The sequence below is a fragment of the Chaetodon auriga genome, chromosome 7 (assembly GCF_051107435.1).
Source record: "Chaetodon auriga isolate fChaAug3 chromosome 7, fChaAug3.hap1, whole genome shotgun sequence".
Taxonomy (NCBI): Eukaryota; Metazoa; Chordata; class Actinopteri; order Chaetodontiformes; family Chaetodontidae; genus Chaetodon; species Chaetodon auriga.
The window spans coordinates 1,447,501-1,467,331 of NC_135080.1; the positions used below are offsets into that span (position 1 = coordinate 1,447,501).

Consider the following 19,831-nt stretch of genomic DNA (forward strand, 5'->3'; position numbering starts at 1 on the left):
AAGGCACTTTGATCAGAATCTAACGATCTCCAGCGAGACAACAGAACCAAACAAAGGCTGCTGAACGCCACTCGTAACCATTACAGCTAATGACTCTTTCTTCTACATCGGGATCATAATTATTGCTGCTAATTGTCCCGATAATTCACCATCGGCTGAGGAGCGAGTCCGAGGAGGTAAAAGCTGTCAGCGTGGAAGCTTTACTGCGTTCATTTAGCCTCATTTCAAGCTGCAACGAAGTGCTTCCACCATCAGGAAGCTGAGTGTCGATCCGGCTGCCCGGAGGTGACGCCTGTTCGGAGTACGTCACAGAAAATGGACATCGCTGGCTTCCTTTGCCTCCTCGAGGGTTAATCCTAAAATTTTTCTAAAATATCTTTACGCAGCATTGAGCAGGACGCTCTTTAAGTCTTGAACGGAGCTTTTGGAAGTCAGTTTGTGGTTGGCAGACACATACATTAAAGAATCCTGAGACAATAAAAAGGTAATAAAGAAACGAGAAATTAACTTATAATAAATAAAGTTTTTTAATGAAAGTCTGATTAATTACGACTTCTGTTTGTTTGCATATTCATGAAGGGTAATTCTAATATTTTGGAGGGATGCCGGCTCGCTGCAAGTCTTCATTTAGTTTGATTCATTGCTACGTATGAACACTTTTGGCAGAGCAAGATAACTTTACTTATGTAGCACATTTTATACGAAAAGGCGACACCCAAAGAGCTTCAAGGAGTTCAAAGCACGAGACACAAATGATGGAACAAAGGCAAACAAGAAAAAGCCGACAAATTAGTTTGATTTAAGAGAAAATGAATGAAAAGAAAAACGGGCTGGTCTTCAGCTTGGATGGGAAAGTAGCTATGGTCATAGCGAGGCTGCGGGGAGGTGGCCTAATGATGCACTTGGCTCTTTGCGGCAGTCATGTGACCCGTGTCTCACACATGATGCTAGCTGTGCAGCTACAGTCGGCAGTGAGCTGAGATGAAGGACAGTAGTTCACGTCTCACATGAGCGGCGTCACTCTGGACAGTTCAAATCATCTGAGCGCTGAAGCCGTAATTAAAGTCCAGCTTCCTGAAGACGAGGGACGCTCGCGCCTGCTCCTCGCAGCGAGACGTTCTCTCATTATCCAAGTCCTGTTTTCCAACATGCTGCATGTCCGGATTCAGCCGAACGACGAAGCACCTGAGACACGAGGAACACGAAGGACGAGAGAGGAAACCTCCGCTGTCAGCTGATAGAGGCTCAGAGCTCTAATGAACCTCCAGGGAGGTAAAGCTCTTTTTCTAACCATGATGGCTGGATGGTCGGCCGAGGACCAAAGCTCCAAACACACACACACACACACACACACACACACACACACACACACACACACACACACATTAGTCACCTTTAAGAGGTGACTTCAATCGTCTGGTTGCAAAATGGTCACTGAGGTGAAGTTAGACAGTTAAAGCGTAACACAGACAAACCTCAGAAAAGGGTGTGTTAAAGGACGGCCCAAGCTACAAAGCAAATAAAGACAGAGGAGGACAGCTTGGGACAGGAGGACAGCTTGGGACAGGAGGACAGGACAGGAGGAGGCGGGGATTGAACAGCCAGCCCCACATTCATGGTTTTGGTTTTAACTTCACTGTTTGACTCGTTCTCATCGCTCTGTCTCTGATGAATCCACTGTCCAAAACCCCCAGAGAGACGGACAGACTCAGAGACGAAGAAAGTGGAACAACTTGGCGGAGACCAAACCGGAGCTAAAGGGAGAGTAAAAACTGGACTTTGGTGGGTGAAGTTAAAGTTGACTGTGGCGTCACGTTAGAGGTCAGTCATTTGTAAGAGAGAATCAGGGGGAGGGTAAGTAGTTTGTAAAGGATCGTCACACCATAAAACACTCGCTTTGGAGGGCAAAGACAAACAAAAAAATGCCAAATGAAACACAAAAATCCATCAAAATCTGCACGTTTTTCTTTTTTAGATACTTTCGATATAGATTCACACGTTTCAGCACATGGATCATATTTGTCTTTATTGATTTCTGTTCCTTTTAATAGTACAATAGTATCTATGTTCCACGCTCTCCCTCAGAGGCACAGAGGCACAGATGCAGAGGGAAGGAGAGGAGTGGGCTGGCGTGTCATCAACTAATACCCAGTTCTGCTGGACAGAAGTGGTGGGATGTTGCATCAATATCACAAGATTACATCAGCAGAAGCTAATTCTCTTATCACATCCTCCTCTCACTAAATCAACATGAGACAGACAAAGAGTGAGGGGGGAGGAGGGGGGAGGAGGGGGGAGGCAGAAAATGATAAACTATGTCTGACGGCGACGGAGACAGAGATGCTGCAATCGGCATCAAACCGACATCAGCTCTTCCTCAAATCACATCTTCCGCTTGATAAATAAACAAATACAGGCGCAGAGCGAGAGATGGACGGAGGCAGAGAGGAATGTTTAAAATGATGAATTGTGACTGACAAAAGTGGTGGGAGGCAGCAATCAGAGATCACGCCGACAACGCGGCCGCCTCACGCTGCATCTTCACCCAGAGTGAATCCGACAGAGAGAGGAAACAGATGGATGGATGAGGCGGAGGGCGGAGGGACGGATAGGTGTGGGGGATTCATCGTCAAGCAGTGACAAATTTGGAGAGATGGAAGCGGTGGGATGCTGCAATCAACATCACCACACGTCAGATCCCACACGGATCGCTGTTAGTCACATTTACATGTTCAGCCTGTGAATATCCGTCCTGCTGTAACCACACGAGATCAGACGAGGCGGCGAGATGAGGCTGGATGTACGGCGTGACTTCAGGTGACAAACACCACAGCGTTCGTCGATCAATCGCTCGGACTCCGCGTGATGATCGCCTTTTGTTTCCTGCGTTAAAGCCGCAGCGTCTCTCCGTCAGTCGCTCTGATGAGGCTTTTCTGAGTCAATCAGACACTGTCTGTCCTCACGTCACTGAGGAGCGTGGCGGCGTGCACAGCGTGTCATCCTTAATCTGACCACCGGGTGGCACCAGAGTTGTTACTGAGTTAGTTTGTGTCACAGCTGTGTGGAGCCATTAATGTATTGTTTGCTCGAGATAATTAGAGCTCAGTGCATCATGATGTGAAGTCGTTTTAACTGTTTAACTTTAGTCGTGTTGGGACAGTGTTTGCTAATGAGCTGCTAAGCTAATCCAGGAACATTCACAAAACACACATTCAATAAATGCATTCAGAGGTTAGTAAAATTCTTACATTTCTTAGTTTTTTTCCTCAAAATCAGGCCGATGTGGTGCTTTGAAGCCAGGTCAGATGTTTGTGGCTGCCGCTCTGCCTCTTCAGAGGTTCAGTAGGTGTAAGATGACACACAGGTGAGAGCCATTGACGACCGTTCCGAGTCCTGAGGTGCTGATCTGGAGTGATCTGAAGCTCCTGTGAGGAACCTTTGAATAATATTTCCACCAGCACGATCCAGATGTTTACTGAAGCAGCTGCTGCCTTCGTATTTTGATGTGTTACATACGTCATTGTTCAGAGTGACCTGAATCCAGAGTGTGCTGGCAGCTGAAGCAACAGGCTGACTCGTCTGCTCACTGTTTAACTGTGGATGGAGTTCAGTGAGGTGAGCGTTAACTGCAGACAACAGGTCAACAGAACCAAAGAACAGAGGTTAGATTTAACCTGTGATGCTCAAGCCTCCACCTACAAACACCACTTTAGCACCGTGCTAACGATGCTAACGCCCTGATCTTTATTTAAGGTCCATCACTAAAATACCCAGATTTTAAAAGGCTGGTTTGAATTGATTTCACAACTGAAAACTCTTAGTTTCCAATGCAAAAGGAAACCTGATGCTGCAGGTCAGAAACGTCATCTCAGACACATGAACTCAGACCTGAGACCCAACCCAGGATCCAGACAGAGCCAGTGGGTCCCGCTGTGTTCAGCATTATGTGTGAGCAGATTACCATGCATATTAGCGATGCTAATGTTAGCATCCCGACATTAGCAGCAAAGAGGGCAAACGGTGGAGGGATCTTTATTATTTTCAGTAACAAAGCATTCTGGGATCTTTACCTCATTCTCTTCAAAGGACAGTCTCTCTATTTCTATCTGCCGACTCGTCTTCCTCTTACTGACCTACTCCTCTTCCTCCCTACCTTCCTGTCTTTGTATCTACCTACCTGTTCTGTCACCTGTCTGTCTCTCTGCTCACCTGCCCTGCTTCCACCTCACTACTGATCCACACACACACTGAGAAAAAGCTGCAGCTTGAACACAAAGAGCACAAAGAGTGTGTGTTTGTCTCCACAGCGTCCTGTAACACACACACACACACACACACACACACACACACACACACACACACACACACATACACACACACACACACACACCTCATTTTCACTCACCACAAGAAAAAGGAAGTTCCCAGCGGACTACCCAGAGTGCATCAGTATACTCAGCCTAGCGCTCCCCAGGCAGCGCTGAGCTCTGATAGGTCCCTGAGGATTACACACTGCAAAGGTTTTAACCAATGGGAGCAGACTATTAGCTCAGATGGAGTGAACACATATAATGACGAGCACTGCATACGTGTGTGTGCGCGTGTGTGTGTGTGTTTAATACAAGTATCATACTTCCTCCCCAGCAACCAGAGGCACCCATGAGTCTGGCTGTGTGTGTGAGAGACCTTTGGGAAGTTTACTGGGAGCTACTGGTGGAGCTTTACTGGTTTCTCCCTCGAGCCACAACTTGCGGTGTCAAGATTCAACACCAGCGTCCCCCCAACCAGAGCGAGGAAATCCTGCCTGTCTGTGGAGATACGGGAGCTTACAAGGCCTCAGCCTTATCGGCTCTCTCCTGCTGCGACTATTTAAGCCCCGTGAGGGAGAGGATGAGGAAGAGGACGAAGGACAGGCAGTCCAGAATGGAAAAGAGAAGGAATACGGGAGTGTAGGCGGGAGAGAAAGTGCTCCTGTGCTGTGTGGCGGCCATCTTTATCTCTCCATTAATGCTGAGTAGGTGAGCCCAAGTCAAACCAATCAGAGCAATGGAAACCAGTTAATCAGCAAACCTGGAGGGACGAGATGTGGAGAATCTGATTTGAAGGATCACACCAGGCCATTAGTGACTCATTTACATCAAACGCTCCTTCAGTCCAGCGTCCCTCTGGATCATGGTCACCTTGGACGATGAGTGAGGGGTTATGGATTCATTATGAGCTGAATAATACGCACATGTGACCATTAAACGGGCCCCTCAGACGCTTAGAGGTGTGATTACAGTCAAACTGTCCACACGTCCCCTTTGAGCACGTCTGCATGTGAAGCCTGCAGAGGAGGAGGCCTCCCCCCCGTGACAAGGTCCGTGTGCTGGGGGTGATGGAGGACAGCGTCTGGGTCCGGACCCCCGATGCACATTTACCTTCATTTACCCGCTGCAGGTGCTCATGGGTAATCTTTGAGAAACACTCCAGTCGGTCAGTCAGTCACGTAACAGACCGTCCAGTGAAAGCAGTGTGAAATCCAGACCGCCAGCTCGCCATCCACCACGTCTCAGTGCCAAAACTCATATTCATCCACAGCCCTGAGTGTCGGTGTGTGTCTGAGCCGTCTGAGCCGGCGTGCTGCTGCTCCTAAAGGACCATGTCAGGAGTTTACTCATGTACCCTTTCATCACAGCCAACCAGGGACACGGCGGGCTGAAGCCGCTCCGGATGATCGTTACTGACCCTTTATTTGAGGTTCACTTCAGATCAGTTTGAGGTTCGCTACCAAAAACAGGCTCAGTGTCATTTTCTGAAACTAGTTTTCTGCACGTTGAGTTGGGAAAACTTTATTAATATCAGACCTTTTAAGACATACCATAAAGCAGCTGTGTCCCGTTAGTTCAGCCAGTGGTTTTGTGTTTGTGAGGACGCAGAAAGAGAGAGGACAGGTGAAAAGGTGAGATGAAGAGCTGCAGGAACCAGTCACAATAAAGGGAGAAATGCTCTTTTCAGCTGCCCTGCAGACACACAGAGGACAGCAGCTGTGCTCAGAGTATATCACAACAAGATCACAGCTGTTTCTGGATCTGTATCTGGATCTGTATCTGTGCACATCAGGCCCACAGACTGAACTTGTGTGTGTGCCATGTGTCCAGCAGGTCCAACGTTTTGGTAAAATAATTAAAATGAGGTTCTGACAACATGTAATTCAAGATAAGACAAGCCTGAAAAGACCTTCAGTGCACAAGAAGAAGAAGAAGAATCACGTTTGGGAAACAGAGAGTCATGTGTGAGATCAGAGTTATGCTGCGTTTCCATGTCAGCATGAAGAAAGAAAAGTTAGCGGTGATCTATTGAGGTTCAGAGTTTTCTCACTCAGAGATCCGTGTGCATGAACCAGCAAACACACAAACGCACACTGAACACACACAACAGACAGAAAGTCATCGTCCAGTCAGCACCAAAGCTCCATCCGGCACGAGCACAGACCGCTCGAACAGCCACACAGAAGGCGTCTGCTGTTGAAAACACTGATCAGCAGGGCAGATGAAGCGCGGTGCTCTTCGGCAGGTGAGGCTGGAACTCCAACTTTAACAAATCACCCAGCATTTCGTGTCCACTAAAGCATAATATCCTCGAGCCTTACTGTGAATGTGATGAACTCCATATAAATATCATCCACACTCTTCAATTAACATCAGGAAAATAATCCAGAGACAGAAAAGCCAGACAAAACCAAATGAGACCAGATTACTCATGTTGCAGTGCGTGTGTGTGTGTGTGTGTGAGTGTGTGTGTGTGTGTGTGTGTGTGTTAGCCATAAGCTGTCAGCTCAGCAGTACATGCAGAGTGCAGCTTCCAGTTTGTCGGTGAATAAACCAAAGTGACGCTGCTCAGCGTTGTTTCCTGACTGCTGGAGGAACGAAGGAGGTTTTTAACCCCGAAGCAAGAATCACCTTCAGCCCGGGAGGAAAACAAACACCTGCATCCTGGAAGCTGCACAGGAAGACTGATGCTAGCTTTCTCAGAAGGTTGTCTCACTTCACACGCCAGCATTGACGACATTGTTTGCTGGACGTCTCAGCGTATCAGAGTCTGCAGCATCCGGCACACCTGTGCCTGATGTTTCCTCAGGTTCGGTCCTGTTCTCCTTTCATCTCGAGCCCTGCAGGACGTTCTGGAGCTTTCTGTTTCCCAACAGATCATGAAACATTGAGCACACATGGTTTTGTTCTGTCCACGGGCACAAAGAGAAGTGTAATAATGACATACGTCCTGTGGGTCTGCTGCACGCGCTCAGGGGGGTATTCACCTGTCCAGGGAGACATGAGCTTCCTGTCCTTATCGAGGTGTCTCACAGCATGTCATCCGTCTTGTTCTCTACCTCCTTCGTGTTAAATTGTCATTCGCTTGGAGCCGTGTCTTCTTCTTTATGTTGATTGAATTCAAGTGGATTTTAATCTGACCTGCTCTCATATTTCATTTCTGTCAGTTTCTCTCTGTTCCGATAAACGAAGAAACAGAAATGGAAAGTGAGAAAGTAAGACAGTCCGGTCCTGTGGATCAGCAGCTCTGTGCAGCGTTATCAGTCAACCGGAGGAGCCGCCGTCCACAGCGCGCAGCTGAAAGAAACTAATTAAGCTGTTCAACAATATTTTCTGTGATCACTGTGGAAATCAAATCCCACCATGGCAAATTACGCCTGTCATTGTATGTCCACTAAAGCATAATGCCACCATGGGCTCATATCCGCCGAGTTATATTACAAATGTCGAGCCGTGCACGAGCACAGCCGAGCTGTCTGCAGCACAATGGCCAGAAAATTCCACTCATTCATCAAGAGCCATCGCACAGAGGAAGAAATGAAGGAGGGGAAGCAGAACTGAGGTTTTGTTCAGCGCACAATGGCAGACTGAGTATCTGACTGCAGCTTATTAACAAACGCATGCAGCAGGGCCTCAAACCTACAGGCTGAAGGTAGAAGATACAACATGTCTGAGAATAAAGAAAGAACCTTTTACTGCTTTACTGGAGTTAAAAACGTCTTTATCTTTGTTTCATGTCAGATAAGATAAGATAAGAAATGAAGTCGTTGCAGTCAGCAAGTATTAAAAAGCAAAAGAGCAAAAACAGTGAGTCAACATGAGGAGGATACAGGATGGACATCATGTGCTGCCAATATGGATAATAAATACAGTGTTCGTACGGCTGCACAGATTAAAATCTACTCTCTCCTCCAGCTTCCCCCTGAGCAGTGACGGTTGGATTGTGTTGAAAGCACTGGAGAAGTCAAAAAGCACGACCCTCACCGTGCTCCCACTGTTCTCCATCGACGGAGCAGGTGGATCACTGCGTCCTCCACACCGACGCCTGGTCGATATGCTGCCTGCAGGAGGTCCGGCTCGCTGCTCTCCAGGCGATGGAGGTGGTTCAGTGTGATCCTCTCCGGCTGGGCTCTCTCTGGAGCCACACAGGAAGTCCTCCACAGGGCTGGAACTCTCTCCAGACTGAGGCTCGTGTTGAAGATGTGCTCAGCCCCTGAGCAGTGTGGAGCTGATGCCACCCTTCACAAGATTTAAAGAACCATGCTGCACTAGAAACCAGCTCCGCTATCCTTAATATAGAAAACTACATGTGAAAGTGCATGGAGAGGTCTTGGTTACACAGACTGTGCACTGAAATGACCACAAAGACCACAATGCCATGAAAATGAGGCTGGTTGCAGCTGCGAGCTTCCCTAAAATATCCAAGATATGTCTGAAATCTCATCAGATTTACACAAAGCATGTTACCTGATCATTTCAGGGGTGAAGCGTGACATTAGCATGACGCACACATCGCCGTGCCGCCTCACACGGCCATACTGGGCCTCATCGGGGGGCCGAGCAGCAGATCAGGCCGCTGTTACCGCCACGCAGTCGGCCGGCGGAAGTCGTTTCAGCTCAGACGAAGAATGAGAAACTGCTCTGACGGCTCAGCACACGTCGTGCCGCCGCAGAGTCGACGAGCAGTGGGAGAGAGCCACACGTCGAGGTTTCTGCACTTATTAAGTTATCCCTGCTAATTTAGAAGATTAAGGCTGAAATCCCACATTAGATCTCATTTCTCAGAGGTTTGCTCGCAGCATACAGATCCAGTGATGCCGAGCCGACTGCAGCCGTGTGTGACGAGCGAACGAGCCGAGGAGGCGGCCGCAGACTCTGTGAGGCTGATCCGGGCTGGGGGTGATTCACTTCAGACCGCCTGTCACTGACCGGCAGTCAGGGGTCCGTTTTACAATAATCTCACAGTCAACATAATCTGAGGTTTGCAGAATTATTCATTTCAAAAAGACGTATGTGTAAGACTGATGTCACGCAATCATACATGTGAACAATATGGATAAATATGAACAGTACAGAATGTATGACCTGTAACTTAAACAGCTAAGTATGTGTAGATAAATGAAGCAGCTAATAAAGACTGTTCACTGTGTGATTTATGTGTGTTTGCTCAGCACACACACACACACTCACACACACACACAATGATTCACTAACGCTGCTCTCTGACGCTTTCTGGTTATTCGGATGATCAAACACACATACATGATGAAAAAGACACGCAACGTCCTTCAGACTGCTGTATAACGGTCAATGCAGTGTAACGTGTGTGTGTGTGTGTGTGTGTGTGTGTGTGTGCGTGTGTGTGTGTGTGTGTGTGTGTGTGCACTGCTGCCGAGCAGATGATAAAGAAAAGCCAAGAAAATGAATTTTGGCAACAGAAGTGTTTCTTCTATCGCTAAAACACAGACATGTAGACACACACACACACACACACACACACACACACACACATAAATCTACCTTTAGAAGTATAATCACTACTGGCACTAATACAAATTCTCAAAAATAATAATTACATTTAGAATGTTCTTTCACTGGGAGGGAAGATGAAGCACGTTCTTCGCTTCTCTTCTGGGCGAGCTGCTCATAAAACCCAAACACTGACGACCTCACGTTCAACTGACTGGAAAACAAGGAGGCAAACTGGCACCGAGCAGCAGCCAGAAGAAGCTCGGCGACTGCTTTTAGCAGCTCTGGCACTTTGGCAGGAAACCAGGCGTCGTTAAGAAAATCTCTGAACTAATTAGACAGACGGCTGAAGAGCCCGATGCTTTATGGAACCGACTTCAGTCGCCGCTGTGGCACCAGATAATACCACGTAAGGAAGGAACCGAGCGTGGCTCAGAGGAAACACTGGGAGTGAAACGTGGAGAGGAGCGCAGACACCTGTTCACACCAGCACTCATGTCAAACACTCATCAACGAGTTGGTCCTAACACAGACTGAAGATGAGCACCAGAGGAAGAGGGTGGTGAAGAGCCATCATCACGGATGCATCGCGTGGTTTCTCCAGAAGAAATCTGAAATCTGATTTTCCTCTTACAGAAACACACACTCTCACACACACACACACACACACACACACACACACACACACACACGCACACACACACGCACACACACACACACTCACTCTCCAGGCTTTAACAGCAGATAAACCAAAAAGCTTAACAAACTGCATAAGGTGACTAAAGAGCGGTGGAGGTAAATAACTTGTGGGCTCCATCGTGACTTCAGACCGCAGCTCTCCTCCTCCTCCTTCCTCGCTGCCTCCCTCTGCTGACAGGAAGTCACCTCAGGAGGAGATAAAGGGAGAAACGGAGTGAGGGAGCGAGGGGAAGTGGAGGCCGTTTGGGACACTTTATTTGCTACTCCATCATCAAAACTGGAAGTGTGTTATTGCTGAAGAAGCGCTAATATAATTGACAGACTGAGGCCGTATTCTACAACACAAATCGTGGCCAAAGTTTGATGCAGAGTCAGCAGAAAATCTACAGCGAGTACGCTGAAGCTGCTGACATGAAATAATAACACGACACGTGTGGAGAGAGCAGGGACCGCGATGCTAACTGTGCTCACATTTATGAGCTAACAGGCGGCGGAGCAGCGGCTCTCACATCCACACGTACTTTTACTGCATCACAGACAGGTTAAAGGTACTTTATACTTCTACCTCATCGCCTCTGAGGGGATCTGCTTTTACTGCGTCACGTTTATCTTGCAGATAAAGACAATATTAAGATTTTACGAGCAAAACATACGAGTCAATGACCAATAATACATGATGTCACTCTTAAAGGGCCGTTCTGCATAATAAGTTCTTATATACTTTCAATTACCATCATGATTTCGACCACTGCAGTACTTTTACTTATACTTGGAAAATTTTTGTCTTGTCTTTCATTCATAATTACTCAAGTTTGCCATCATGTGACACATCGGTGGAAAGCTACCGTTCTTGTGCCTGAAGATATAATCACAACACACGTCCAAACCAGCGTCTTTTCTTTCCTGCTTTGGGATTTTGACTATTTTCAATCCACTGAAATTTAGAGGGAAATGTAAAACTCCGGCCGGAGGCTGAGAGCTCCTCCTGGCCTCCTCACATCGTGCTCCACCACAGACTGGATCTGCTGCTGCGCTGCACCTCTGCTGCTGAACCACCGCAGTGGGAACACAGCGGCAGACGCCCTGTTCTGTCTGCTGATCAATAAAGTTAGAAAGCGGCGCAGAGAGAAACCAGCGAGGCCGAGCAGCGTGCCGGCGGCCGGCCGTGTCCTCGGTCCCGGCTGAGGCCTGTCAGGGCGCTAATATGTCTGCTGACCTTGAGTTTACACCGAAAGGAACAGACTCTATTTCCAAAAGTGTTTTCAAAGTCCAACAGCAACATTATGTCTGCATCCACAGGAATATTTATGGCATCTGGCAGAAACACTTAGACAGAGAAACTCAAAGCGATGCTCAGTATTCGTCGAGCGTTTGACCAAAGGAACTCAGAGATACTTCCTTCCAGGCCGGTCTGTGTTTTCAGCTCACCTGAACCACTGAACCTGAAAATGTTGGAGGTGGGAGGGGAGGCCTGTCTGCAGAGCAAGGCCGACCTTCATCTCTGCTTGGATAACGTTGTGAATCAAAATCAGTTTTAGGCAAAAGTACTTGGTTAGACTTTGGACAAGCCCATGGTTTGGGTTAAAGTATTACTATTACCCACGTGACATAAGTTAAGTACATTTTAAGTACATTACGTAAGTTAAGTCTACGCAGACATTCGGTTTCACTCAGGACATGAACAGCAGTCCCCATGTTTCATCCATCCACCCCCACCTTCCTCCAAATGAGGACTTCCTTGCTCTTTATACTACGTCGCCTGAGTTCCTCCTTTGCTCCTGTCATAAATAAAATGTTTGTCCTGGGGAGAACGTGCTGGAGAACAGACTCTGCAGCTTCTTCCACCACTGGGGTGAACATACAGGTGGATGACGGCTGTAAAGCAGTCATGAGAAAGGTTGTCATTGCACTGTTTGCTGTCAGTACCCGAAGCATCACACGCACACAATAACTGAGGGCAAACCTCTGCAGGAGCACGCTCAAACATGGCAGCTTCGCGGCTAATGAAGACTGTTCATAAGACCGTTGTCTCGTCACACTGCAGAACAACAAAAACAACAGGCGGGTGATGATGGAACCTCCTCAGTATTCAGGCACCTCTTTCTCTGGCGCTCTGCCCCAAAAACTTCAACTTCAAAAACTTGAAATTTGATTTGAGCAACCAGACGGAGCTGAATATTCATGGAGGTAGAGCGACGGGTGTGTAATATCTGTTCAGTCATTACAGTAAACCCCACACAGCAGCAGCAGCAGCCGCCACCGCCACCGCCGCCGCCGCCGCCGCCGCAGCAGCAGCAGCAGCAGCAGCAGCAGCAGCAGCAGCCCTCACCTCCTCTGCTGCAACTCTGCTGTTCGTCCGACTCGTGTCCCGGCCTTCGCTCTCATTATTGGCGCTCTCATCCTGCGTCTGTACTTCTTAGTATTCTGCTTGTGACCATTAGGCCTGTTCATCTCATTACTGTAATTCGGATTCAAGGCCCACACCTGCCATTACTGCGAGCACTCCGTCTCATTAGGAAACCCCTGTCACCGCTGCAGCGAATGCAGCAGCAGCAAATTAGCTCTGATAGAAAAGTCTTCAATGAGACAGAGTGGCAGCAGGGAAAGATACCGCTGTGTGTGTGTGTGTGTGTGTGTGTGTGTGTGTGTGTGTGTGTGTGTGTGTGTGTGTTTATGAGATCTACAGCAACCTAATGGACCTATTTTCTCATTGGAGTTGCTTCAAACGATTCAGTCGGAGCAAGAAACTAATGTGGCTATTAAGGCTGCATTAGCTTAAGTCACTGTCACACACTCTCACACACACACACACTCACACACACACTCTAATTGCGAGTTGTTTCAAATGCTCTCTTCTTCTATTATGAGTTTGTGTAAAAGCTATCAGGTCATCCTCGAGCTGCTGGAGCACATCAGCGGTTTTCTTCGATTTATGGCTGCGTGCCTTTAAAAGTGACTTTTAATCTGATTTTCTGCTCAAAATGAACTGAGGGCACACTTTTAACACTAATTCCAAGGTGTGACGTCCCTCGTGACAAAGGCACGTCACACTGGGAAGAACGCTCATTTTTGGGTCGGTGTTGATAGCGGACAGTCGCGGCTGACGGAGCGGGTCGTGCAGGCGTGTCGCCGCGTCTCACTGATGTTCATATCATCTGACCAGTTTCACAGACGCTCTCATGTGAACCTGCTGAAGCTGCATGACTCAATACCTCTTGCATGTTTGTGCGTTCATTTCAGAGCTCTAATGAATCAACTGCAGAGAAATAAAGGAGAAAAATCATTTACACAATAAATGACCGACGCACTGCAGGCGCAGAGAAATCAATTCAAACAGGCTGCAAATAATGAACCGCTGGCCATTACTTCTAAAGTAGAGCACAGCGAACTATGTAAATGTAACAGTAATCCATCATACCTGTTCCAGCCTGGTGGAGAGAGGACATTTCAGAACAGCACAGTCTCACAGTCAAATCCCACAACAACCAATAAGAGGAGTCCTCCTAATGGATCCCTGTGTGGGAATTTGTCCTCTGCAAAGCAGAGCCGTGCACCAGTTTGATCTGTTCATCCCATCACAGCACACACACACACACACACACACACACACACACACACACACACACACACACACACACACACACACACACACACACACCTTCCAAACGTATGAAGCTGCAAACGGACGTGAAGATTACTGGAACCTCACAAAGACGAGACGCCCACACACATGAGGACTGACTGAAACACTGAACAGCTGAGTGACACCAGACGGCGATGACAATCAGAAATATACGTCTTTTAGTTCATTCCACTTCAAGTGCACGAGCCGTCACGGTGTGTGAAGACAACAATGTCTCATGCACATCTGCTGCAGCTGCTGGGTTGGTTTGACACATGCACGCTTTATGTGACTCCTCCACAATGTTTCTACTGGACATGATGTTAAACATGATGTTAAATCAGCCTGCAGCAAGTAAATCCAAACCTCCACCAATCAGACCTGATTCGTCATCAACAAGCTCAGCCAATGAAAAGCAGGAAGCAGAGTCGGATGTTGTTGAACCAGAGCTTGAGATTCAAATCTAATCATGACAGTAAGTTAAACGTTCCTCAGCAGCCTACCTCTTTAACGGGGAGGGGGGGCGTCCTCTTCTCACAGGGCATGAAACAGTGCAGGCGCTCATCCGGGTTCACGTGCACGCCCACGTAGGTTTGACCCTGCAGAGGTGCGTTAAAGGTCCTCGGAGTTCGTCATTGGCTCAGCCAGCTGTCCGTCAAAGTCTGCCGATTCCCTGCAGAGACCAAATGAAAGGACAAGTGGTGAGAGGAGGGAGGACATGTTCCTTCAAACAGCAACGCCATCCCTCACTGGGACGAGAAGAAACAACGTGAGTGGACAGAAAGACAGTAAGGAGGCATCATGGGTAAAAAGAGGCAGCGTTCGTCCTCGTGGCAGTGACAGAGTGACAGAGTTGAGAGGGGAAGTGTGGCTGAAGCTGAGACACAGCAGCAGAACGGCGGCCTATGAATCAGTCAGTGTCAGCTGCAGCCATTACGCTCCATCGACTGACACGAGGTGTCCCACTGAGGAACAGACCCTGAGAGACAACGGAGAGAGCGTCCTCTGATAAACAGGACGGGACAGGACGGGACGGGACAGGACGGGACGGGACAGGAGAGGATGGGACGGGACCGGATGGGACAGGAGAGGACGGGACGGGACCGGAGAGGACAGGAGAGGATGGGACGAGACAGGAGAGGACGGGACGGGACGGGACGGGACGGGACCGGAGAGGACGGGACGGGACAGGAGAGGATGGGACGGGACAGGAGAGGACGGGACCGGATGGGATGGTACGGGACAGGAGAGGACGGGACAGGACAGGACAGGACAGGACAGGAGAGGATGGTACGGGACAGGAGAGGACGGGACAGGACAGGACAGGACAGGACGGGACAGGACGGGACGGGACAGGAGAGGACGGGATGGGACGGGACAGGAGAGGATGGGACAGGAGAGGACGGGACGGGACGGGACAGGATGGGACAGGAGAGGACGGGACAGGAGAGGACGGGACCGGATGGGACGGTACGGGACAGGAGAGGACGGGACAGGACAGGACAGGACAGGAGAGGATGGGACGGGACAGGAGAGGAGGGGACGGGACGGGACGGGAGAGGACGGGACGGGACAGGAGAGGACGGGACAGGAGAGGAGGGGACGGGACGGGACAGGACAGGAGAGGACGGGATGGGACAGGACAGGACAGGACGGGACGGGACAGGACAGGAGAGGACAGGATGGGACGGGACAGGACATTCTGAAGCATCTGTCATCGTTGGTTGAGAAGTCAAACATGAACAGCTGGAGTTTATTGAACATCTTACTTTAATAAAAGTCTAACTGGGAAAATCTCCTCCAATCAAACGTCAGAGACCATCTTTCTTTGTGTTTCGCATCACGTTTGGTTGCAGTTAACTGAGCAGCAGTGTGTTAGGCTTCGTTCTGGTTTATTGGTTCACTCTTCTTGTTCTGGACAGGTTTTAGCTCCACGTGTGTCCTGCTGCTCTTCTCTGTGTGTTAAACCTGGACATCGTTTCTCAGCCTTTGGTCAGATGAGACAAAAGGTTCAATCAGAGTTTTGTTAACTTAAAAAAATACATTATCAATCAGTTTCATGCATTTTCATCATCTTCATTTTCTGTCATTCAACTTAATCAATGCTTTGTTTTCAGAGTAAATGGACAAACAGAGTGGAGCATCAAAGGTCAAAAGCTCACATCACAGCCTGAAACAGCCTGAAACAGCCCTGAGTGCTTCACAGCCATGATTAGCAGCAGATGGCTCCTCTCTGAACTATTTTCTCCAAACTACATGAACGAAAACAAAAGACAAAAATAGAAACTCTCTCTGGTTTGCACGTTCACTTTCATTTTCGGAGCGCTCTGATCAAACCGTCTGCTCTGAAATCAGGACTGAATCAACACTTTCAGACAGAATCACCTGAATATTTACTTTGTGCTGTTGGGGGCAGGATGAGGCGGGATGAGCCCAGGTGTCGGCTCCTCTGTGACACTTTGATTCACTCTGTACGACGAAGCACACATTCAGCCGTTGACTACAGATGAGTCTGTCCAACCTGTGTTAACCCCCTCGTGTCCACTCACAGGCCACGCTGACGGATCTGTCGTACGTCGAGTGTTTGCACTGCACGTTAGAGTCAGTCCTTCTTTTCATGCAACGCCTGCTCACAGACTCCCACCAACACAGAGGACTCCTCACGCTGTGAAAACAGTCGCATGATGTCTCTCTGCGGCTCTGAAGGAGCTTTGTGGAGCCTGAGAAAACAGCCCTCAGGATGCCATAATGATGGAGTTATCGCAGCTTGTACACTGAAAGTTAGAACAGAAGAACTGTGGCTCGATGTCTGAAAGACACTTTACCAGGCAGGGACGCTCTAATCAAAGACCCCACGGAGCTGAATTATGGGGAATGTGGATCAGTGTTAACCAATATGAGGGACTTAAAATTTGGCTATTTCAGCCTCCGATGGTTCAGTATTGAACTTCCTTTTATGAATCTGTCTCTTGCCATCTATCGAAGTGCAACAGCAAACAGCTGGACTGCTCTGGATGCTCGTGTCCAATCACAGGTTTTTGTCACACCAATCAGAGTCAAACTGCACCCACCGTGAAAGCAAGCAGGAAACTGCGTGTGAGCTGACTGGACGGCTGATCCGCCCTCGAGCGGCGCGCTGACGCCCGGCAGCCTCGCCGTGTGCAGCCTGCTCGGGCGCTCAGGTGTTCCCTGCTGGCTGCACAGTCTGCAGGTAGAAAGCTGACCTTGTCTGACGGCTGTCAAGCTTCTACACGACTGTTACCTCTGACGGTGAAACTCTGAGGAACAAACAGAGCCGAGCTGGAAACCTCTGGGAGTTACAATATCACAGACAGATGGTGCGAAGTCAACACGCACTCGCCTTCAATTTCACCTAAAGCGCCTCCCTCCTCATCCCTCTGTCGCTTATTTACATCTCTCCTGTCTGTCGCCTCATCTCTAAATACCGCTCGCTGTGTCTTCAGTCGCTAACTTTGCAGCCTTTCTTCATCCCCACTGAGAGACTCAACACTCCGTCTCCCACAGAGACGTACGGGGGATGAGTTTGGCCCACTTCCTAAATGTGTTTCCACAGTTATAAAAAGATCCTTTGAGACCGAAGTGGAAAAGACTAAATAGGTGAATGCAGGAAATTGTCTGGGTTTCTAAGCACATTTTCTGGTTGGGAACTGTCAGCAAAAAAAAAAAATGCTGGCAGTCCTCCTCCTGGTGCCCCGACTCAAATCAGCCCAGCTTGGCAACTCCACAGTCCGCTTTGTCCACTGTCCCCCTTTCTACTCGTCCCTCGGGACGCTGCGGTCATTAAAGGAGAAATCCGCTCTAAAACTCAAGCAAAACTGGAATCGGTTTTGTAATTTGCATTCCTGACTCGGCCTGGTTGTCAGGAGCTTTCTGTTGGCTGAGGGTTCCTGCCAGGAGCAGAAAACATGCGTCACATCCAGGTATTTCCTGCAGCTACGACTGAGTGCGAAAGCAAGAAACAAGCTGCAGCCATCGACTATTTCAGCAGCAAGTGTCAGACTGTGGATCAGTTCGTCACTGATGTTCAGCACTCAGACAGAAGAGGAAGAAAAGAACCGGAGAACACAAACACGACGGAGAGGAGGCCTGCTGGTGATGGCTTGAACGTAATGGAGGATGAGCTGAGGTGAAGTCACAGACTAACCATGACGATCATCACGTCATAACTCAGCGAGTTCATCAAAGTCCAAACTGTCCGTCAAATCAATGAAGTCGCTCTTGTTCATTCTATCTTTAGAGTTTAACCAAGTGACTTTGAGAACACCTCCTGATGGGAGCAGACTGGATGTTCTCCAGCGTTCTCCTCTTGGTCAGAAGACACACGTGATCAAATATAAAGGCTGGGAGGCGTCACGTGTGAACCAACAGTCTACGCTGAACCAGGTGGTCAAATACTGACGTTCAGCTTTCAAGGAAGTCCAATGTAAACACCAAACACCAATCAGACAAATGATCCTGAACACATTCTGTAGTTTGGACCGTCCACAGTTGAATACTGTCTTCTAATGATCTACATGATCAGTTTGAATCAACCGTCTGGCATCAAGTCCTGCTGATGAACCCACAAAAAGACACAAAGACGGATCACGTCAGGATCACGTCCAGATCACGTCCGGATCACGTCCGGATCACGTCAGCTTCACGTCAGCTTCACACACTGCTGATGGCTTCATTGTGCAGAGCCTGAAGCTCAGGCACCAGCACTAATATTCTCCTTCTGTTTATTTGTGCCTTCCTCTCACGAACCTGTAACCCTGCTCCTCCCCGAAAAAACAACAACAAAAAACAACTTCTCCCGCTCCAAAGAACCCTTTCTTTCGCTGCCATATCACTCCTTTTTACCTCAAACGGCTCCAAATATCTCTGAGGTCAAACTTGCACCAGTCCAACCTGGCACCTCCTCACTGTGAGTAACTGCTTTCATCAGGCTCCTGAAGGAAATCACCTCCTTCTGCGGCTGATAGTATTTGAAGTGGCAACACAGAAAGCAGTTTTACTTCAGCCTGGCAACCGTAACCCTTCTCTGCCTCCTCTGAAATCAAACGGCGCTCTTTATTTTGCCCTCACTCTACCTGACGGCTCCGTCTGCTCCGCCAACCTGGCGAATTCACACCGCGCTAATAAAATGTTGCCGCCATCGTGCATCCAGTGACCTCTGTGTAGGACTGTCATCAGTACACAAACAGTGTAACGTCATATCAAGTGAAGCTGGCAGCACTTCTCCAATCTGCCAGCTGAAGTCTTTGTTGCTCCTCCATCTCGAGCCAGAAAACATACAAATTTGTCAAATGCCGCTTTTTCCTCTCGTGGCTCAGAATACTGTCAGGGTCAAACGTTACAGTACTCAAACCAGAGCATCTCCCCGCCGTTTTCACTGGAAGTGACACCAACCTCCCTCCACCACCTCTGTGAGGAGGCAGCTTCTGTCCGTCCAGCTGACATGTTTACGGTGTGGTTGTTTATAGTCTTAGACACGTTCAGCCTGAGCACGAGGGGATCATTCAGAGCGGCGGCGTGATTCATACAAACTCTGGAAAAATGCCAGCGGACGCAAGCAGGTGAAGCAGGTGCAGACTGGCTGAAGGCGGAGCAAACTGAGGCAAATACACATCTGTGTGAGTGTTTGCTCCATCCTCACCAAGCCCAGCCCTTAATCATGGCTTCTTCACCGTAACCACTGCCGCCATGTCCAGACACGGTGGAATGAAGC

The 19,831-nt window shown here is 48.7% G+C and overlaps 1 protein-coding gene across 4 annotated transcripts in view; it reads right to left on the reverse strand.

The window, feature by feature from the left end:
• The window catches only part of LOC143323135 (leucine-rich repeat and fibronectin type III domain-containing protein 1-like protein), a 252,813-nt gene that overhangs the window by 90,379 nt on the left and 142,603 nt on the right, over positions 1-19,831 (reverse strand). For all 4 annotated transcript variants that reach the window (XM_076734778.1, XM_076734780.1, XM_076734777.1 and 1 more), the window contains exon 4: positions 14,604-14,773. The gene's annotated coding sequence lies outside the window, so the exon portion shown is untranslated. The remainder of the gene's footprint in view (positions 1-14,603; positions 14,774-19,831) is intronic.